The sequence below is a fragment of the Mirounga angustirostris genome, unplaced genomic scaffold, assembly GCF_029215605.1.
Source record: "Mirounga angustirostris isolate CCGP_5_RB_7025 unplaced genomic scaffold, mMirAng1.0.hap1 SCAF_5, whole genome shotgun sequence".
Taxonomy (NCBI): domain Eukaryota; kingdom Metazoa; phylum Chordata; class Mammalia; order Carnivora; family Phocidae; genus Mirounga; species Mirounga angustirostris.
The window spans coordinates 77,611,065-77,634,453 of record NW_026991713.1 but is presented as its reverse complement, the minus strand read 5'-3'; the positions used below and the strand labels follow the sequence as shown (position 1 = coordinate 77,634,453).

At 40.1% G+C, this 23,389-nt stretch overlaps 1 non-coding gene across 1 annotated transcript; it reads right to left on the bottom strand.

Moving 5' to 3' along the window:
• Positions 1 to 22,241: 22,241 nt before the first annotated feature.
• LOC123845093 (U6 spliceosomal RNA) lies at positions 22,242 to 22,349 on the bottom strand. Its single transcript, XR_006790938.1, has one exon. It is a non-coding gene; the product is annotated as a U6 spliceosomal RNA (small nuclear RNA).
• Between the last annotated feature and the right edge of the window lie 1,040 nt (positions 22,350 to 23,389).

The following is a 23,389-nucleotide window of genomic DNA, read 5'->3' as shown; positions in this document are numbered from 1 at the left end:
GACATTCTAGAATGGAAGGGCTGTAAATCTGCAATTCTTAACTTGAAGGAAGAGGAAGAATTACTTAGGGTGGGAGGGGGCGGGTGGGTCTTGAGATGGGCATTAGAAGGAAAAGGAAGGGTTGGAGCTACACTTTTGGCCAAGTGCCAAAAGTTTGGTTTGGCTGGAAGGCACCGTGGGACGAGTCAGAGAAGCCAGGTCTGAGCTGGAAAAGCAGGCAGAGCTTTTTATGGCCTAGCTAACGAGTTTGGACCTCTTCCTGAGGGCAATGCTTACTTACATTTATATAATAGCTTTATTATGTATTTATAACGTAAAATTGCAGTTATACTCCCCTATATCCAACAATCACCCCTTCATATTTGAGTTAACTTTAAATTGGCTACATTGGATCTAGAAGCAGAAAGTCCAGCCCTTTCCACATCTAGTTTAGGTAAGGCAAGGAATTGGAGCTCGTGTTGACACGGACACGCTGTCTCTTCAGACTACTTCACTCAACAAGCTTAAAAACTCAAACTGAAAGCAGTGTCCCCACTAACCTTCGTGGTCAAGGCTGGAGTGCAGCAGAAAGGGTCTGTCAGGAAGGGATGCTTCCACAGATTCCAGCCGTGGAGTTAATCACACAGACAGCTCATCAGTGCCCCACAGTTAGAAGGTTTGGGGAAAAGGAGAGGCAGATCAAGGAAGCACAGTCAATTAGATGCACAACCTTGGGGGAATCTTGCCTAAGTTTCCCATTCCTTTTGGAAGCCTAAGGGAGTAGACACAGCCCCGGTTTTTCTCCCTTATGCTACTCCCCTGAGCTGGGTCCTACACCCCAGGCCTGGGAGCCCATCATGTGCCAGTTACCCTCCTCAAAATCATGCACTTCTCATGGCCATATCACACCTGGGGGTAAATTCTGGAAATCCGTTTTTGGATGGTTGTTTCTTGTTGGTGATTTATTTTCCTGTTTTGTCCCGTGAAGTATTCTCTAGAATTTGACAAAGAAAACCAACAGGCTGGTGGTCTGAGTTCTTAGAGAGAGGAAATATTTCGATAGAACAACTCCTAAATAATTCCAAAATGAACTAAGTGTCCTCTTCTCTGTCAAACATTCTATTGACAAAAAAGCCTGTTGCTTATCCTCAAATGGCTCCTGGTGAAGGATGTCTGATATCGCAAGCATTTTCCCCATTTCTAATCTTATTTTATGATTTCCAGTTTTTCATGGGAAATATATGGCATCTGGTGAAATTATCTCATCCTCTCTTGAATTTAATTCCTTCCATCAGGGGACCCATGTAGATTTCCACTGACTTCACCAAAAAATGCTGCATATGTGTCTTAGATCAAACAGTGCCCCGTGGGGTTCTTTATAGCATAAAATAATTTTTCCACGAAGAAGCTTGCCCATGAACTATTTATATATTCTAGTGGTGAAGATCCTCCCTGATCCTGTGTGTGCTGGAGACAATGGCAGCCCTCCTTTCCTCCAGTGAAATCTTATGTTGAATAAAATAAGGGATTCGGAGGTTTCAGTTTTATAGTGAGCCAGGAGAGATATACTTTTTGAATGTATGCATAGGACTGTGAGGTCAGTAAAAAGACTCCCAGGAGCAACATGGGACGTGTGGGGGTAGGATTGAATTTAAACAAGTTAAAAATAAATACATACACACACACACACACACACACAAGCATACGGGAAAGATGGATCATAAAAATAGAGGCAAATGGCAGGCTATTAGAAGACCAGCAGGTGTGAAAGATGACAGTGACCAGGGCTGGGTGCAGCAAAGGCAAGGTTTTCTAGGAAGTGATCCAAGATATGAGCCCTAACTAATGCATGTCCATCCATGTTACAGTACTTTGTGAGAGACTTGCCACAGAGTTCTAGAAACAGAATCTCAGTGATCCAGTTAGTGGGTCGCATAGGTATGGACAGGACAGCTCATCCTGGGGCTAAAGATGTGGCTTGGAGGAAATCTAAAGGGCAAATCTTTCCCAGGAGGTAGCCACTGGCCTGGGGGATGAAGCAGATTCAAACTATCAAAGCTAGTATGTATCAAGTTAGATTTACGGCCAACTGAGTACTTGTAGCTCATCTACTAGTTTAGTTTAGATTTTTATCCTGAAGTGCTCCCTACTGCAGTGAAGTACAATATACATCCAGAATATCTGGTTCTACAATATACTATGTGGATCTTGGAGGAGACAGAGGAGAAAGGAAGAACTTGGGCTCCAGATTTGCACACTAGAAAGAACCAATATTTACATGCTTAAGCAGGGTATATTTGTTTCCTAACATGTTATAACAAAGCACCACAACCTGGTGCAAGAACTTGGGTTCTTGTCTAAGACAATAGAAATTTATTCTTTCCCAGTTCCAGATGCGAGAAGTCTGAAGTCAAGATGGTGGCACTACCATTTTCTTCTGAGGGCACGGAGGGAGACTGTTCCATGCCTCTCTCCTAGCCTAGCTTCTGGTGACATCTGCCATGCCTTGCAGTGTAGATGCAGCACTCCAATCTCTGCCTCCTTCTTCAGGCGGTGGTCTTCTCATAAGGACACCAGTCATATGGGATTAGGGCCCACTCTACTCAAACATGACCTCATCTTAACTAATTACATCTGTAATTATTTCCAAAGAGTTCACATTCGGAGGTACTAGGGGTTAGGACTTCAGCGTAGCTTCTGGGAGGATATAATTCAACATATGAAACAAGGTCAATGGTGAGCACAGAAACCCCTGGAAAGTTGTGCCATTGCTGACAGTTAAGAAAACTCACATTTCTGTCCATGCAGCCTTAATTTGCATCTGAAGCTATTCTAGTCTCCAATGAGCTGCTGAGGAATCCATATGTCTCCTCCTATTTATACTTGAAAAGTGAAAGCAATGAAAAGAAACAAAATAATTATAGAGAAAGAGAAGGAAAAAAACATGGATGGAAAGTAAAGAAAGGCAAGCACTTTCAAAGTCCTTTCTTGCTATCACAGGTGTTGTGTCAGTTCAAACAAATCTTAGTCTGCTACTTAGATACGTGGAACTTCAAAAACAGAAACAAATATATATCTGAAACGTGGAAGAGAGAAAAAGTCCTCAATAAGCATCACTGTAACATTTCAGAAGGTAGTGGGCTAGCACATGAAATTCAAAGTGAATTTTAGAATTTCTGTTTCTGTGAAAGCCTGGCAGTTAAAGAATCCCAGTAATGAATGGGAGTAGGCTCCAGCCCTGGCTGTTTCATCATTACTAACTAACCTGTTGCATCTTAACAAAATATGCCAATACCTCTTCTTCTAAGAGGAATCCAACCTTCCTTTTCCCATGTATGATGAGGCTCTAAATTATGCCTGCAAGCCCATGTGTGCAACAGGTACCACATTGCTGCCCTCAAGGGTTTAATATAAATGTAACATCATGTTGTGCAAAAAGAATTTCCATGTGATTTAATAACTAACATACTCGAAGGGAGCCATCATTTAAAACAGCAGAAGAATGCAAGAACCATTTGGCTGATGAGAACTGAGCCAATTGGGATCAACTACCCTGTCATCATTCATGCAGCAAAACATAAATATGGATCAGATGAAAGAAAATGTGCAGGTCAAATGTGATGGGTTGGTCCAAACTGTCGCAACTGAAAGATAATGCTTTGCTTGAGTAGAGAGGACGAAACAAGTAGACATTTTCTAAACACTAAATACGGGAGTGAAACCAAAGCATCTGAACTGAAGCAACTGCCTCAGTCTAATGACTTCATTTCTGTCTTGTAACCTGGGGAAACAAGATGTCAAAAATAATCCATTAAAAAACGGAGCAAGAAATGTACAAGACCTCTGTGAAGGAAACTATAAATCTTTACCAAGGAAATAAAAGAAGGCTTACATGAGCAAAGGGGTATGCCACGTTCTTGGTTGGGAGTATTGCAAAGATGTCAGATTACTCCAAAGTAATCTATAAACTATACCTAAGCTCCAAATTCGAATGGGATATTTTATGGAATTTGAAGAGTTGGTTCTCAAATTTATCTGAAAGAATAGTTAATAGGAAAAGATTCAAAAGTAGAACAATTATGAGGGTCTTGCTTAATTAAAATAGGGGGGTACTGGTGTAAGAATAGAGAAATTGATCACTGAAACAGAGCAAGGTTCAGTCATTAATCTTTTCATACTTATTAATTTTGATTATGACAAAGGTGGTATTTTAAATCAGTAGGAGAAATAATGCCATGGGAAAAACTAGTAATCTATTTGGAAAGTGCTATATTAAAATGCTTTATCCAGCTCACATCATTCCTTTAAAAAAATCCTCATGGATTGCAAGAGTGAGATGTAAAAATAAAATTATAGAAGTATTAAAAGGAAATGAAAGAATTTTAAAAATCATACAGGGAAAAGACTTTCTCCCCCCCAACCTAGAAGCTATAAAATAAAATGATAGATTTAATTACATAATATTTTTAAAGTTCTGCATTCAAGAGACATAAAAATGCAAGACTGAGTTGTAGAAAATATCCCCATTACATAATATAAAGATTAATATTCAGAGTATACTAAAGAGCTTCTATAAATCCAGGAGAAAAGAAGCAATCCACGAGGATAAAGGTAAGGTCAAAGTAAGCACTTCACGATAAAACAAGTAAATTAAAAAGATGTTATTCAAACAACCAGCAAACATATGAAAATAAATGCTCTCACTACCAGAGAAGCTTAAGTGTACTAAAAAAAAAATATTTGGCCTATCAGATTAGCAAAAGTGAAAATAATGATATTATCTATTATTAGTGTTATGACTGGGATACAGGCACGATCTGTGAGGAAGAATATTCCAAACTTTTCTTTGGAAGCAATTTGATAATAACTTTAGAATATAAAATGTGCGTATTTTTTGATCCCATAATTTGACTTTTAGTACTGTATCTATTCTAAAACAGTTCAAATATGCATAAACATAAATATACAAGGATATTCATTTCAGTGTTGTTTATAATTAGAAAAAAATTCAAGCTGAACAAAATGGCCATCAATTTGGGCATGATTGAGCAAATGAAGGTATAGTCTTCGTGTGTAATACTCTACCCAGCAGAATGGCTAGGTTATACTGCTATGAGAAAACAAGCTCAGATTCTCTGTAGGTTAAATAAACAAAGATTTATTTTATTTTTCACTCATGATAGTCACATATTCATCCAGCTCAGCTAGGGGCTGTGCTCTGTGTCCTCCGCACGCTGAGACTCAGGTGGATTTAGCAGCCACTGTTTAGAGCATTACCAGTCACTATGGCAGATGGAAAGAAAGTGCTGGATTGCAGACACTGAATCTTAAAGCTTCTACTTAGAAGAAATGTGTGTTGCTTATAGGCACATTTCATTTCATTAGGTGGCCAGACCTAACACCCTGGGCAGGGGAATTGTGTCCTGTTATTGAGTTGAAATAATCAGCATACAACACTATGCAGTTATTTAACAAGAATACATCAGATCCATATGTACTATCTATAAAATGATAGGAAAACTAAGTGAAAAATATAAAATAAAAACAAGTTGCCAACTCTGTAAATAACACTCATTGAATTGTGCACTTAAAATAAGTGAATTTTATGGTATGCAAACCATCTCAATAAAACTATTTTTCAAAAAACGTTGCAGAACATGTAGGTATTACTTAATATTATGTTTGGCTCATGTAACCGAGCTCAGCTATAGTGGCTTAACAAAAAGAGGTTTTTGCTTTGCATACAAAACAAAACAAAAAGTTCTGAATATAGGCAGACTAGGGCTGGTCTAGCTCTTGAGGAAGTCCTCAGGATCTTGGCTCATTCCAGCTTTCTGCTCATCCATTCAGAACATACAGCTTTTATCCTCACCTTTGAAAGATGGGTGCTTTTTCCCCAGGCATTGAATCATCATCCCTGCAGGCATCTTCGAGGGATGATAGCAAATGTTCTTTTAGTTGGGCACATTGCCAGTCCTGATAAAGTCACGGTCTCTTTGATAAGAAGGAAAGGGAGAATGGGAGAATAGATATTGGGTAGATCACTAGCTCTTCTTATATCATACCCTTTTCATTGGTAATATAGCATGAACTTTATCCCATACCATTATTTTTCTCCTCTCAAATATACACCATGATTTATTATACCATAATATAATTGTTGGAAAACTAGATTATTTCCAGTTTTCATCACCCTACATAATGCTGAAATTAACACTCTTGTACAAAAATTCGTCTAAACCTCTGTTTCTTTAGTATCTTTTGGGGATGATATCAAGTTTACAAAGAGTTCAAGGTTTTTTTTTTTTTCTTCCACTTCCAAATTATTATGTAGCAAAATTTAAAAACCTTTTAACACTTGACTGTTACTTAAGGACTGAAACAAATCTTCCCTAATTTAAGTTACTGCAAGAACTTTTAGTGCAAGACTAAAGACTGTTTATTAAGAATTAGAAATGCTCAGAAGCAACATTCAGAATAGAGTTTTGTGATGCTCTCAGTCCCAGTGTCACTTACATTTGGTGGAGGTGGAAGAAGGTGGCCGTGTAGTCTAACAGTAGTGTTGGCAGCTCTGCTGGTGGAGGGAAGGGACTGGCTGCAGTATCCATGGGAGGGGGGCAGGTAGCGGTGGTGGTGAAGGTGGTAGTGAGGGAGATCATGATGGTGAAGCTGGAGGTGGCAGAGCTGGTAGTGAAGGAGCTCGGCAGAGGTGGCCGACGTGGCGGAGGTGGTAGCTGGAGATGGTGGAGATATTCTGGGAACAAGATGATTATCACATTACTGATCGCTGTCATTGTCACAGAATAATCTATAGGCCATTTCTTGTGCATTTTCCCACATCCTCTCGGAGTCACTTCCGACCATGACCAGCCATTGTTGTAGCAATCAGTTCCGTGTCGGCCTCCACACTTCATCAGGTGTAACCTGAGAGCGCTTTTCCCCCAGATCCTTGCTGCATACTTCTTACCTCCTGTCCTGGGGCTTCAGCTGCTGCAGCCTGGGATGCTCATGGACCTGGGCTTGGCACGTGTGCCTGCAGACTCTAGAAAAGCAGGGAAGTTGACCCATGGAGCCGTCCTTGACCCAAGTGTGAGCCATCCAGACATGTATTTCATCAGGCTCCTCCAGAGAATTCCACAGAATTGAGCTCCATTTTCCCATACTGGGGCCAACTCAGTAATACATCTTCTTATTGACTTTTTCTTATTCTCTGCCCAACTTTACTCCTGCTTTTGACAGCTATTTCTAGAATTGCATCTCAAATTTTGTACCTGACTATAGCCATTGTTTTAAGTTCTGCTTTTAAGGCAATCCAGTCTAAGGCAAACCATAAGGCCAGGAAAGCTATTTCAAGAAGGGCTTTACGGAATGACACTACCAAGTTTGGTCATCCATGGTTCAGAAATATATTTTTATTTATTCATGTATTGTAAATTTGGTCCATAGGATTTATCCTCCATGAGACTACTAGTGAATCTCCAGTACCTAACACAGTCTCTAGAGCTAAGTAGGTGCCCGGTAAAGCACCATAAATGAATAAAAGAATGAATTAAAAGTAGCCAATTTTAAAGCCCAAGTGCAAGTTTACACATACACACACATTTCAATCAAGGATTGGTATCACTTGTGAAACCAAATTAAAATTAGAAAATTATGGGGCACCTGGGTGGCTCAGTCAGTTAAGTGTCTACACCTTTGGCTCCAGTCATGATGCCAGAGTCCTGGGATGGAGCCCCACGTGGGGCTCCCTGCTCAGTGGGGAGTCTGCTTCTTCCTCTGCCTCTCTCTCTCTCTCTCAAATAAATAAATAAAATCTTTTAAAAATTAGAAAATTACTTGCTGAATCCAGAATTATAATAGGGTTGGTATAGTATAAGAAATAATGCCATGAGCAAAAGCTGATTGATGGAACAACCAATCCAGTATGAACAACAGTGTGACTTATTTGGCATACCCTCTTCTCTGAAAAACAAAACAAAATATATAAACCTACAATTTTCTTATTCTCAAATACTTGTTTTCTTTTTAATTCTATCAACCTATCATGTGTTTTACTCCCCAGTTTGGTAGTAATACTACAATTTTCAAGCTTAAACTGACCTCTTTAACCTTGGTTATATTTTAAGGGTGTCTTTTTTGGTCTCTGCATAATGATAACATGACTCTAGTTCACAATAAAGGTAAGCTATTGTAGGTCCATTCCTGCAGAAAGCTCATTTCATAGACCCTACATGGATTCTTGTATTTTGACATCAAGCTTACTGTTGGGTCCTCTATAACTTATGATTTTAGTCTTGTAGCCCCATGGATCACCCTCTGCTAAAGAGGATAGACTCTATCCCTTCAATTTTTTTCAGTCACAGAACAGGAAGACTGGGCAAGACCCACTGGACCACCTACCTTACTACCACACACCCACAAAATTTTGAGAAATCTTTTCTCAAATTAATAATCATTGCTGAGGTTACAGTTTTAAAATATTGATTCTTATATTTTGATTTAAATTCAACAAGTAAATTAAAACAAATTTAAAACAAACATTTAGGCTGAGTTTTCGAACATATTTGTAATTAGCCACAGGACCACCTAGGACATATGGGACCACCAATAGCCCTGAGATCACAATTTGAGAACCATTTATCTGTACCACAGCAAATGTACATTCTGGCAGAGAATGAAGTAAAATAAATATGTTTCATATTTGTTAATTTCGCTTTCATCTTCTTTTTTAAAACAAACTCTTTTTTATCCTTCTTGATTGGGTTGTAAGGAGTCAGCTTTAACAATGTCACTTCCTCCAGTTCTGGGAAAACAGAATTTAGAAAAAGAAGGAAAAGGCTAACCATGGCCTTAAAGATTCAGCGTGTAGCTGATTAGTAAATCTGGTGGTAGGGAGTGAAGCATTCCAGGGAGCTGTCTGAGACAACTTAGTACATGTTGCTGAAGGTGATACATTTTTCTTCAGTAGGCGTGTTACTGTAGTTCACATACATTTGCTCATTCAAGTGCACTGCAAGTTTTAAAATGAGCTGTGGCCGGGACGTCTACGTGCTGCTTCAACATCCATTCTGCCGTTCCTCTTGCTATTTTGCCCAGCTACATGTCCAGCTTCTCCAGCACCCTGTCCCCCATTCAGTTTGCTGTAGGCCGGTGACTAAGGTCTGACCATTCAGATATATAATTCTGTGAGGTATGCGAGTTCTAGGAAGCCTTCTTGAGAGGAGAAGGGAAGCAGGAGGACTTCTTGGTCATTTCCTCCTTCCGCTTGCTGAGATATGCATGTAAAGATGACAAGGGGAAGAGATTTGCTCCTGGAACTTAGATGTGAGAGGCATGATGAAGCAGCAAGTAGAGGGGAGCTGAGCACCACGGACACTGCCACTAAATGGGAATGAAACTTGCATCTGATTTAAACCACTGCTATTTGGGTTTCCCTGACCTGTGTGGTCAAACATAATCCTCACTGACACAGAAGGGAAGCCAAAAGACTAGCCTGTCACTAGGGAACAAATGGTGGTGTAGCTAGCTCTCCATCCCGGTTTCTGCTTGTACCACCACGGCGTATCTGGAAGCTGGAGGAAGGGGCATCTTCTCAGGTCAGGATTTTGGGGGTACAATGCAATCTCTCCCTCTTTCTTTAGCTCATTGTCACTTTTCGTGGGAGTCACTTTAACAGTAACGTATCAGGCTTTCTTTTCTTTTACTCCTCTCCCTGCCTTCCCTCCTTTTCTCTCTCTCTCCCTCCCTCCCTCTCTCTCCTTCTAAATGTCCTTACTATGTTTGAGAAATTCCCTTCTCTCTGAGTCTTGATGGGATGCAAAGAAATAAAAAAAAAAAACACCAGTTCCTCATTTTCCCTGCTGCTATAGTTATCATCCAGTCAGATGTACCCATGCGGGTACTAATGACACAAAGTAATGACACAAACTCATTTTGGATCTAGTGACAGAAAGAAGTAGGGATGGGAGATTCTCTCTAGAGATAGTTGTAGGGATGGTAGCATCCTTCAAGGGCAGTGGTAGCAGGGAGCCGACAATGACGACTGTCAATGCCCTGAAGCCAATGACATCAAGGACCACTTCTGTAGTTGGATGAGTTGAGCTTATTACTCTTGACAGCAAGGGAGTATCTAAAAAAAAAAAAAGAAAGAAAGAAAGAAAGGGGGTAAAAGGGAGTATATAAATCATAAAGACTCATGGGGGTGTCTCAGTAAGAGGGTGTTAGAGCATATTATAGGACTTGGGGTTTTGATTGATAATTTCAGGGAAGGGCAAAGAAGGGAGGGTTTACCCTAGATAGAACACTGTCAGAACACAGGGGCAATTCTATGATTCAGTATCTCAATCTTATCCATAGGGATAACTACTAATAGCCTACTATTACTGATAACATAAGCAGGTGATTAACACTAATATTTTGTGTTACACATATCATATACTGTATTCTTATAATAAGAGGGAAAAAAGCATTATTAAGAAAATCATAAAAAAGAGAAAATATATTTATAGTGCTGCACTGTATTTGTCAAAAAAAAAAAAAAAAAAATCCACATATAAGCTGATCCACCCAGTTCAAACCCGTGTTGTTTCAGGGCCAACTGTACTGAGCATTAAAAATAATCATACTAAGTATAAGAGATGGCTATATCTTCTTTAATACCCACAACAACTGAGGTGGATGTCTTTTATCAGTGCTGTTTTACACCTGAGAGGACTGGGGGTAGAGAGATTGTCACTCATCCCTTCTCATAAGGGTGGGACATGTAGAAACTACCTGAAAGCCACATGCCCATGTATGCAAGTGACTATGGTAGCGCTAGGGGAACATTCGGCTTCATTTGACTTTCCAACCATGCTGCAAAGAATGCAGCCAGATGGAGAATCTCTGGGACCCATGAGGAGCTCACTGGACACATACGGGTAACTTGTGCTGAGAAAATGTGTGCACTGGGTGTGTGCCAAGTTCATCGTTCCTTTGAATGCCAGGCCAGGAGGAGAGGCCACCGAGTGTGAAGGGCACAGGGCCTGGCTTGGGAGGTAGGAGCCAAACTTTTAGAAACAGAAATGTGTTTCAAGTTTCATGTTCAGTTCATGAGACAATGAACAAATTATAACATTAGGTTTTCTCCTCGATCCTGACCAAGGTGGGCACAGCTGTGGCAAAGAGTCAGAGACATTCTAGTAGGGAAAAATGGTCTTGAGCCTGGCCTTGTAAAGGACAGCTAGACTCTCTCTTCAGGGGAAGAAGAGTGTTGTTACCCAAGCTTTTCTCCAGCACACCAGAAAAAGAATGCCCGAGAGGTGAGGGTCTTGGGATAAAATTAAAGATGACTTCCATGTGGGGCACACTCTTTGCCTTGGCCAGGGAAGCACCCTTGAAGGTGTGTAGACACAGACACGCATGAGAGCTGAGAAGGCTAAATACATACCTCGTGCATGCTTTCTCTGTTCAACATTCTTTCTTCCACTGAGTATTTATACGTTCTGATGTCCCATACCAAAGAACAACAGCTACTACCCTACAGGACCTACTATGTAAAGAAAGCTTTATTTTAAGAAGTTCTTGAAAATTGACTCAATCTTCAAAACTAATATTTGACGGAGGGTACCATTATTATCCCCATTTTACAGATGAGAAAACTGAGGCACAAAGAAGCCAAATACTTTGCCATGCTCACCCGACTCACAAGAAGGCAGAACCAGGCATCTGACCAAGGCATTCTGGCTCCAAAGCACATGCTCCCAGCACTACCTTTTTTTTTTTTTTTTAATGCTTTTTGTGGGACTCCAGGAGTAAATTCAACAATAATGAAAACAATTTCCTTTCTTACAATTCAGGTTTGACTCAGCTTCCCTGTCCTGAAATGAGCGTGAATTTACGGTGATTACTTATACAATCCATCATGGGATTTTGGAAACATATTTAATGTTTGTATAGCACTTGGAGGCCCATTAAATGTGCAATAAAATGTAGACAAAGAAACATTCTCGGCATTGCTTATTGATGATGGCAGTGGAAGTTGAAGTTTCCTTTTAAGGTTTTTACTACAGCAGTGATTCCTTCTTTGTAGTATTTCCTATGGCCCATTTTTCTAGCTCTCCCATGGAGAAGAAAATAAAATGGCTGAGTGAAACCTCCCACCTACATCAAGTTAGCCACTCATAACTAACTTTCTTAATCAAAGGGAACCCTCCTTTTTGATTAATCATCTTTTTATAGTACACTTAAGAGGAAAAAGGACCAAATGAAAATATAAAGTTGGAGGCAGCACAAACTAATTCGATAATATTGCCATTACAACTGAGTAAAGAAATACATAGAACTCCCCTGGAAATATTTTTCCTGTGAAAATTTATGCCTTTTCTAAAGGGTGTGTGCAAAGGGGTGTTTTTCTTCATACGCTCTATGTGGATGTAATGAGTAAATGTTAGCTTTGTGCCTTTCTTGACCCATTAAGAGTTATGCACCATGGCAATTTACAAACAAGAGGGTGAACAGGTAGGCAGGGGCAAAAGAGGTTTGATGAATCGAGAGAACATGCAAATGATTTCTAAAACAATCTGGGAGCTGAAATTGTCGAGTCACCCTTTATGGGAATATGATCACCCCGGAAGTGGCCTCAGTTCAGTCGCGCTGGGTTGGCCATTATCTGTAAGGATGGGGGGCCATGGATTCACCCACCATTTGCAACAAAGCGCTCCAATATTTTTCAGGAGTAAAAGCACTTTTCACTGGCTGCTCCCAAGTAGCTCATTGAAGTGAGAGCCAAGCGTGTAAACGACCTCCTGAAAGAACTGGCAGGCGTGAAGAACATTGAGCCCCAAAGCACTGAGTTGTTTGCGAGGCGCTCCTCCAACTGAAGCCTGGGGAGGGGAGGCCAGCGAGCAGGGAGGCAGGCGGAGGTGGGCGGCTGTCTGAGGGCGAGGGGGAAATGTTTATACAGAGCGAGTTAAAAGGTGGACAACAGACAAATCACGGTGTGGGGCTGCTGCTGGGTGAATTTGGGAGGTACCCACTTCGCTCCCAAGAGAAAAAGAGAGATGGTAAAGCCAGCAGCATTTCAGCCTAAAAGCATCTTTCCCACTTGGAGTTAAAATCTTTGCTTTTTTGCAAAGAAGGCACTAGCTCGCCTGCCCCCAATTCCCCTGGGCACAAGGAGTGCAGAAAGTTTTACTTGGTAGGTAAGTTGTTTTTATGTGAAACCATTTTGGCCAAGGTGGGGATTTTTCACTTGGGTGTCAGTGGTGCCCTTCTGATGTTTATAAAACGTAGCAAATGTACAGTTTGAACAGTTATTTTAGGTAAAAACGTCAATTTCTTCATAGAGTCAGGCACTCGAAGTTCTGTGTGTGAGACAAATTCTTAGATTTTCCAGTGTTGAGAAAACTTTCACCTTGCTTCACACAGTTCTCAAGTTGAGTTATGACCCTGACATCCCTCCACTCTCTCAAGTATACTATGGAGGTCACTGAAAAAGAACTGAAAAGAAGAAAATGTCATTTTCTATCTTGTGGGGGTGGGGAGAAGATACCACAGATTCTTTCAAAGGTGGGATTTCCCCTGACAACTGACCTTAACGTCCATTTCTCTTTGAGATGGGGTCACCTAGCTAGGAACACCCCATTGGGGGTCACTGCCTAATACCTTATGCCTTAAACCCATATCAAAGCTCTTTCCACCTCAGGCCTCTGCAAACCAATCAATATTCTTTTATGAACACTACATAGTCCAGAAAAATTTGATACATGAAATCCTTTGTCTGAATCATTTCCATTGCCCCTCTGGTTTTTTGGTGACATCTTTTGTTTCACTTGGAATGCCTTAAGTGGTCTCCCGATCTAAATTTCTGGTATTTCTCTTTCTAAATTTCTTCTATTTCTCTTTTTACTTGCTCCCAAACCTGTTCAAAGTCACCCTTAACCAACTGCAAGACTATCTTGGGACTTGAGGTGCCGAGCAGTCTCTCCTTCTGTACCCTTGTGACTATTTAAGACTGATGCACGGTCAGAAATGGTTCTAAGCAACAAGTTGGACTACAGCTCAGATGAGACCCTCTCTACTCCCTCCAGACACTCAGGTGAGCCCAACTGTAATCTGTCACATACAGTATACTCTTTTATGTGTTACTTGGCTGCATTTCCCATTATCTCTCTTCAGTGCCTGATTGTCTAACCATTAGATGTCAAACCTTGTTCTCTGTAATACATGCCCTTTGTACAAATTTCAAATAATGCTGAGACATATAAAAGGAGAACACAAAAGTCCACCTTCATCAGTGTGAGTACCAGTGTAGATTGATAGATATCACTTTCTGACGCACTTAAATTATTTGTGGAAATGGGTTAGGGAATAAACAAACAGCAAATACTCCATTTTAACTTTCCAATCCAAGCTAACCACAAAAGATTTGAGGGGGCTCCAGAGCTGGCTCATTTACCTGTTAAACAAGAAACCAGTAACATCATCTTTGACTACTTGTTGAGCTTCTTTACTTTTGGTTAAGAAAAATCTGCTTTTGCTATTCCTTCTGGAATCTCTTGGATACAGTGTCTTCCAGGCTCATCCTTGGTTATCTCTGATCCTTCCCCACCACAACTTACTGCCAGTGTTTGTTGGTTGGATGCTGGAACTGGAGACCTAATCCTTCCACACAGTAGTAGGCAAGCTCATAGGCAGGTGCTCTCCAGATTTCAAACAGAATGAAATAGGCTCTGTATTCGAAAATGATGATCTGCCTTGGTCTTCACCATTGCTACTGTAACTTCTGGTTCATTCTCTCTTTTTGTTTTGAGCCCCCCTCTACAGATGCTATTCATCCTGAACACACACTCTTGAATGGTACTTGGACTGTATCCCTTGTTATATGACCTTCACCCCTGTCTTTCTCTATAATTGCAGAATCTTAAGTTTTAATATGATGCCCGCAATCAATCACTGGTGTCTACATAGTGATAATTTCCCCAATTGCCTCTTCAAAACACTGTAATCTCTAAGGAAATGAAACCAGTTTTTCACTCGACACTACAACCAGCGTTCAGAACCTTTGGCTGTATTACACGTATATGATGAAGTTTGCTCTTGGCTGCACAATAATTACAGCGAGAATGCTTCAGAGGAAGGAAATGTATTCTTTGCCCTCGTTTCATCAGTAAGGACAGACCAGGTTCTGCTGCAGTTGCAAACAATCCCCAAATCTCAGGGGCTTAAGTAAACAAAGGTTTAGATCTTGCTCACGCTCCACGTGTATCTGGGACCACATCTAGGGGCTCTGCTCCACAGTATCTAAGGAAACCTCCTATTGTATTTGCTCTCCAGACACTTGCTTCAGCTGTGATAACTTCATGAAAAGCTGCAGAGCGTGCATTGCTGCGGTGCATCTCGTTGGAGATTCTGTAGTTAGACTCCTAATTAACTTACATTATCTTATCTTTGCAAAGTTGTTGCCTACCCTTCTGTCCTTTGGGGTTCCCGAGCTTAACAGTCATTTTATTAACCTTTTTAAAGTAATTACAGTTGTAGGAGAAAACAACACACTCCCATCTTGCTTTGTCATAGTCTTAAGAACTTCCAAGGGAAGTGTAGGCATTTCTTTTTCCCGTATTTTTCTCTACCTGGTTCATTAAATTTATGAAATAGTCTGACATTGTCACAATTTTTGCTTTCCACTTTTTTAAGTCTATAGATGCTTTCTTATTATTTATACTCTGATGAGAGACATGTTTTGCTTTAATTTCTCCACATTCTTATTTTAACTTCAACACGGTTGTCCTGGGTCCTGTGTATTATGCCATTGAAGAATATTCAGCTTCTCTAAAATCTTTTTGACACTGAGGTTTTCTTCTCATGAGTGGCTTCCGTTTCCTGATTTAATTGTTTGTTTTTAGTCCTTTCTTCATGATTGTTAATTGTCTTGTTCTAAAAAAACAATTTCTCCCATCTTTATAGTTTATGCTCTTTCTCCCTGCCTGTTGGATGTCATTAAAAATGTCATGTGTCATAAAAAGAATGACATATAACCAGTGTCTTACGTGTGTATATACATAAATATATATGCAAGTATTAATGTGAATATCTGACATTCTCAAAGATAATCACATGTATCTGGTGTGTTGTTTTCACCTAGATGAATATTTGGACTAGTATTTTAAATGTAAATGGTTCTTCTACTAATTTCTCTCTACACTGACACCTCTAATTCTCTATGAGATAGAACTTATAGTTTGGTTATATATAATTTTTGCAAAAACTGCCATCAATGTATTAATTATCTAATGGTGAACCAAAGACAGAACTTCCCTACCTAGGAGCTTAGAAACTCTGTGTCTTGTTATAGACAAGGTCAATTTTTAATTCATTCCCAGTTCATTTGCAGGAGTTTATGCTTTGGCCCAAGGACATATACAGGGTAATATTACTCAAACACAATTTATGCCCTTTATGGGCTTTATTTCCTAATTCTACACACATTTAAAATGTAACAAGGCAGTAAGATATATGGGTGCTAAATCTGTTTCCATATCTCCATCAACACATAATATCTTCCTACATAATGTATAGAGTCTGTAGGGTGGCAGTGTGTGTGTGGGGGGGGTTCAATTTGGAGGTGCCTGAGAATGTCATATGGGGGCCAGCTACAGAGCAGTCACTTTTGCCCTAGTGGCTAGAATGATCCTTGGAAATGGTGCCCAGTTTGGATGGGGGTCAAGAGAGGCAGAAGTCTGCAGGGTGCTTCTCATCTTTTATCATCATCAACCATCAAGCCCGCTGTGTCGCAGAGAACATTTTCCATTCTTTTTTTTTGCCCCCGTGTTCTGGTACTGCTCAACAGCAACGACCTGTTGACTCTGGACTGCTAAGTACTCCTGGCTGGCAGACGAGGCTGCAGGGTGACTTAACTGAGGGAGACAGACAGAATTGTTTCCAATGTACACCTAAGGAGGCCCTCAGCAAAGCAAACATTGATTTTGGAGGAGTATTTTTTTTTCTCTATTTGCTTGCTGCCAGGGGCCTCTAAATAGGATTCCTATCCCCCCCCCCCCTTAATATTAACCCATTTAGAGACTGAATGATAAAGTTCAAGCCAGTAGGTCTTGCAGGAGGTTGTAAGATGCCATCACCTTCCCAAACAGAGTAACTCCTAGCGAGGATTCAGTAGGTGATTGAACATGAACTGAAACCTTGGAGGCAGCTCCGAGTGCCTGGGTGGCCTCTGGTTTACTGCTGGTTCACTGGGTTCCTCCTGCCTCAATGGGCCAACTCCCAGTATTATAAATCATATAGATGTGAACTTCTTCCTGAAGTAACTTGTTTGCTTTATTTATTTGGAAAATTTCGGTAACTGCTTTCTCAACGGTCAGGCTGTTGAACTTGCCATAACTGAGGCTTACTCAAGAATGTTTAGTCTTAACACTGTGTGGTTTCCTTTACTGACTCCTGAGCCACATTTTGAAGAGAGACGTGCTGGTACTGAAGTATGGTGAATTCACTTCCAGGTAACGCAGGGGCACCTCAGAATACCTTCGGTTTGGAGACAGAGTGGGTGGCAGTGGTGAAGTGGGACGTCTCCCTAAACAAACCAGGCCCACACAACCATAAACATACCCACGCCCACATACACCTTGATGTTTTAGGGGTTGAATATGCAAAAAAGGAATGCAGTTCTAGATGGGAATTGTAGAGTGATTTTTAATATTTTTAATGTAGAGATCATCAGGTAAGTCTCCCTTCTGCAATAATCCTCTTCCACTTCCTCTCGGTGTATTGCATGTCTTAAAAAGCGTATTTGAATAAAAGAAAATAAGTGCCTTACAATGAATAAAATCATTCATTGGTAGCAGTGATGTGAGTTTACATTTGGGGCTCCCAAGCCAAACTGTCAGAAAAGACCACATTATTCTTTGTAATTTGCCAAACAGCTTTCTGGTGGAGAGCAAAGTAAGACGGCGGGGGGGGGGGGGGGTGTTGGACACGGGAAGGGGGTTACTACTTGAGGATATGTCTCAAATGCAGAGGTTACTTGTATGGCTTCTATACCTGGGATTAGTAGGTAAATGAGGAAATTTTGGCAAACCTTTAGGTCCGAGAAAAATTTCCTCCAGCTTTTTAAACTAGAGCATTGGTGTAACCTAAGCAGGAAAATGTAGTCGGTTTTTAACTTCGTGTGGATGCTTAGTGACATTTTTTTGTACCTGGACTTTGGGACTTTTCCATATACTAAATTGCATTAGGGGGGAAAAAAGGAGGGAGGAGGGATGCACTGTTCAAGAAATTTCGTGCTCACAGTGCATGGACAAGGCGATATTTTCCAAGATTGTTGCATACCTTCTGTTAGCCTTCATGGTTAAGTGTAAGGGGACCACTGATGCTCCTTTCCTCACACACACCCCTCAGTATCCCTAACAACCTGCAGTTTTTTAAATGGCCTGTTTATATTATACTGTCAAATGCTGAGCATCTTTATAACTGTGCTTATATTCCTTCCCTATCTCTTTATTTATTTTTTTAATCTAATTTTATTTTATTATGTTAGGTTGGTCACCATACAATGCATCATCAGTTTTTGATGTAGAGTTCCATGATTCATTGTTTTCGTATAACACCCAGTGCTCCACCTAGTACATGCCCTCCTTAATACCCACCACTGGGCCAACCTCTTTAAAAATGTGTATTGCTGTCCAAAATCCCATGTTCTAATAGAATATGGGGAGAATTAGAAATGCCAACTTTATGATTTATCAAGGGCTCCTGAGTTTCTTTGGGGCAGAGTGTGTTATGCAGTATATTTATTCTTTTGAATGTACATTGGATGACAGTAAGGAGGCAGGATGTAGCAGATGGAATGAGGATTAAAAAAAAAAGAAGAAGACTTGAGAGGATTGCAGCAAATGATGGCAGGCCAATCAAGCGCAATGGCCTCTATAGCTTTTACCCGCTCGGTTTAGACCAACAGGTGACTCGAGGGAAAAGTGAAATGTCTCTTGCATGGTCCCTTGGATTTCCATGTGTGCAAGTGTTTGTCTAAAGGTAGGATTTTTCTCTCAAAAAATGGTGCACTTTTCAAATCTTCCAACTCCTAAGAGTATAATTAGGGAGTTATGAAGAGTAGAAATAGGCTCTTCAATGGAATGGCTCCTTGGCTGAATCAGAGCTGTAAACTGAAAATATTAACACACCTGTTCTTACTATAAAAAGAGATACCAAAGCACTTTAAAACAGTGCTAGTCAAAACCTTATTGTGCGTGAGGATCATGTGGAATGCTTGTTGAATGCAGATTCCTAGGTTCTACCCTTGAGTTCCTCATTCAGAAGGTCGGTGGTTGGGCCTGAAAATGTGCATTTCCTACAGGCTCCCAGGTGAAACTAACTACCATGGCTCCCTGGACCACACTCTGCAGAGCGCTTCCTTAACCGTGGTTTTTGTTCAAGAAAATGGGAAGAGGGGGTGGAGCAGGGTGGGGGTGCATCAGTAGTGGGAGTTAGGTGGGTAACTCAGGCTTGCACCATGGTAAAAGGATTTGGTAGAGGGACCAGATTGTAGCCCAATATACGTCTGAGGCTGGAAGGTCTTCAAATGCATTGTCCTGCACGGAGCTTGTGCTTGGGGAATGCTAGCTGAGCACTGAATTATGAATTTATTTTTTAAAATTTTATTTTATTATGTTATGTTAATCACCATACATTACATCAATAGTTTTTGATGGAGTGTTCCACCATTCATTGTTTGCATATAATACCCAGTGCTCCATTCAGTGTGTGCCCTCTTTAATACCCATCACCAGGTTAACCCATCCCCACAGCCCCCTCCCCTCTAGAACCCTCAGTTTGTTTCTCAGAGTCCATTGTCTCTCATAGTTTGTCTCCCCCTCCGATTTCCCCCCCTTCATTTTTCTATTTGCAAAGACGTGGATGGAACTGGAGGGTATTATGCTGACTGAAATAAGTCAATCAGAGAAAGACATGTATCATACGACCTCACTGATATGAGGAATTCTTAATCTCAGGAAACAAACCGAGGGTTGCTGGAGTGGTGGGGGGTGGGAGGGATGGGGTGGCTGGGTGACAGACACTGGGGAGGGTATGTGCTATGGTGAGCGCTGTGAATTGTGCAAGACTGTTGAATCACAGATCTGTACCTCTGAAACAAATAATACATTATATGTTAAAAAAAAAAAGACGAAGAAGAAGATAGCAGGAAGGGGAAAATGAAGAGGGGGAAATCGGAGCGGGAGACGAACCATGAGAGACTATGGACTCTGAGAAACAACCTGAGGTTTCTAGAGGGGAGGGGATGGGGGGATGGGTTAGCCTCATGATGGGTATTAAAGAGGGCATGTAGTGAATGGAGCACTGGGTGTTATGGGCAAACAATGAATCATGGAACACTACATCAAAAACTAACGATGTACTGTATGGTGATTAACATAACATAGTAAAATTAAAAAAAGAGAAAGAGATGTCAATCAGATGGGAGATTGGTCATCATGAAAGAAAAGAATCAAAAGGCAAACATGGGTGTAGCATCTTCAGCAGTGTCTATAGGAGAAAGTGTGCTCTGACCTACAAATAAGAATATTTGTTCCTTCTGGAAATTCTTTTTCATAGCATAGGATGAATTCAGCGAGGTAATTTCAGCTTGATGATACCTGCCATTCTAATCACCCAGTTTAGTCCTCTGGCTCAGACTGCATACTCTCTGCAGTTTGGTCAAGACCACAAAGGGCCTCCTGGAACTTTTTACTGCAATTGCATTAAACCCATAGATCAATATGGGGGACAATCCACATCTTAACAACATTGACTTTTCCAGTCCATTAACATAGCATATTCCTCTATTTATTAAATCCTTCCATTTTCCTCAGTAATATTTAGTAGTTTGCACAGCTTAAAGATCTTTCCATTTTTTTTCATTAGATTTATTGTAGGTATTTTATGCATTCTGATGCTCCTGTAAATTTTTTTTCATTAGATTTATTGTAGGTATTTTATGCATTCTGATGCTCCTGTAAATGCTCCAGTCCTTTGAAATTTCATTTTCCAAGTGTTTTGGGGTTTTTTTCTGTTTTTACTTGTATACAGAAATATAATTGATTTGGGTCATGTAAGAGTCTGATTCCATGTTTTGATGTTTGACTTCTGACTTCTTAAAAGACCCAGTTCCGTTGTCCCTTCTGCTCCATATCTAGACATAATTGATAAGAAAATCCAAACGAGCTCCTTCCTTTGGGACATGTGGGAAGATATGAACTTGGCAAATTCCCAGCCCTCCCTCAGGAACTTGTCCCTGGTCCTGCCCCCTTACCACTATAAAGGCCTAACGCACTCTCTCTGCTCCTCTCAAGCCTGCCTGGACCTGCTTGTGTCCTTCCTGCTCTCACTAGGAGTCCCTTGTGCTAACAATAAACTTTTTTTTCAAATTCTCTAGGTCTCTGGAGTGTCATCAGCCTCAACATCCTACCTCTTAATCGGGGAGAGTTATAGCTTACCTCTGGGGGGTAAACAGAAAACAGAGTAAACTTACCTTGTATCTAGCAACCTTCCTAAATTCACTTACAATTTCTAATCATTTGTAAATTATTTTGAACTTTCTATATATAATTGTATATATACATCATCTGTGAATAATAATAGTTTACTAGTTATTTTTCAACCTTTTATTCTTAAAAATTTTTTTTATTGCTTCTTTGAACTAGTTAGGACTTCTAATTTTGAAGAGAACTGGTGCTTGTGGAAATCCTGACTTCTTGCCATTCTCAGGGGTTGGGGGTGTAGCAGTCACTATTTTACCATGTTACGTTGACCATTAAGATTTCATTTTGTAGATAACCTTTTATCAGATTAACAAAATTCTTGGCTACTTCTAGCATGTTAAGTATTTTTCTTTTAAATAATAAATGTGTGTTGGATATGATCAAATATGTTTTCTGTATTTACTGAAGTAATCACATGGTTTATCTCCCTTGTTCATTTAGTAGGTGAATTATGTTGGTTGATTTTCAGGTAAATTTCACTTCGTTTTGGTGTATTATGCTTTTTATATAAAACTAGATTCTGTTGGCTAAGGTTTTATTTAATATATTCATATTTGTATTCATAAAAAATGTTGGCCCATATTTTCCTTTCTTAGTTATTTTCAGGTTTTAGTATCAGAGTTTTGCTGGGTCATAAAACGAGTTGGAAGTTGGTGAGTTGCCAGTTTTTTCTCTTCTATGGGAGAATTTATGTAAGATTGGCATTTCTTCTTTCATTCATAGGAAGAATATACCAGTGAAATCATCTACACCTGGAATTTTGTGTGTCATCCTTGTTCATGCGCCATGCTAATCTTCTCTGTATCTTTCTAATTTTAGTATATGTGCTGCTGAAGTGAGCATTACATCTGGAGATTTTACAAGAAAATTTTTTTACAACGGATTTGATTTTTTTTTAAGGATGTAGGCATGTACAGATGCTCCATTTCTTCTTGGTCATTTTTAGGTAAATTGTGTTTTTCAAGAATTTGTGCACTGTATTTTTCAAGTTTATTGGCATAAAGTTGGTTATAATATGCTCTTATTTTCTTTTTGATGTGTATGGGATCTGTGTGGATGCCCTTTGTTTTTTCCTATTAGTCATTTGTTTTTGTTTTGTTTTGTTTTTTAAAGATTTTCTTTATTTATTTGAGAGAGAGAGAATGAGAGACAGCACGAGAGGGGGGAGGATCAGAGGGAGAAGCAGGGTCCCTGCTAAGCAGGGAGTCCGATGCGGGACTCAATCCCGGGACTCCAGGATCATGACCCGAGCCGAAGGCAGTCGCTTAACCAACTGAGCCACCCAGGCGCCCCTCATATTAGTCATTTGTGTTCTCTTCCTCTTGTTAAGTGTTGATCAGTGTTTTTAATGTGTCCAAAGAATCAAAGCCAAAGCTTTGTTAATTTTTCTATTTTATTGATTTCACCACTTATTTTTTTTTTTAAAGATTCTATTTATTCATTTGACAGAGAGGGAGAAAGAGAGCACAAGCAAGGAGAGCTGCATGCAGAGGCAGAGGGAGAAGCAGACTCCCCGCTGAGCAGGGAGTGCAATGCGAGGCTCAATCTCAGAACCCTGGGATCATTACCTGAGCTGAGGGCAGACGCTTAACCCACTGAACCACCTAGGTGCCCATCACCACTTATTTTTATTATTTTTATCCTACTTCCTTTGAGTTTAATTTGTTTCCCCTTTCTAGATTCTTAAGTTAGAAGTAAGTCATTGATTTTAAATCTTTTTTTCTTTTCTAATATCTGTATTTAAATCAATATATATCCTTCCAAGCATTGTTTTTTCTGCATCCCACCAATTTTGATATGTTGGGGTTTTTTTATCATTTAGTATTATATATTTTCTAATTTGCCTTGTGATTTCCTCTTAAACATATGGGCCTAATTTCCAA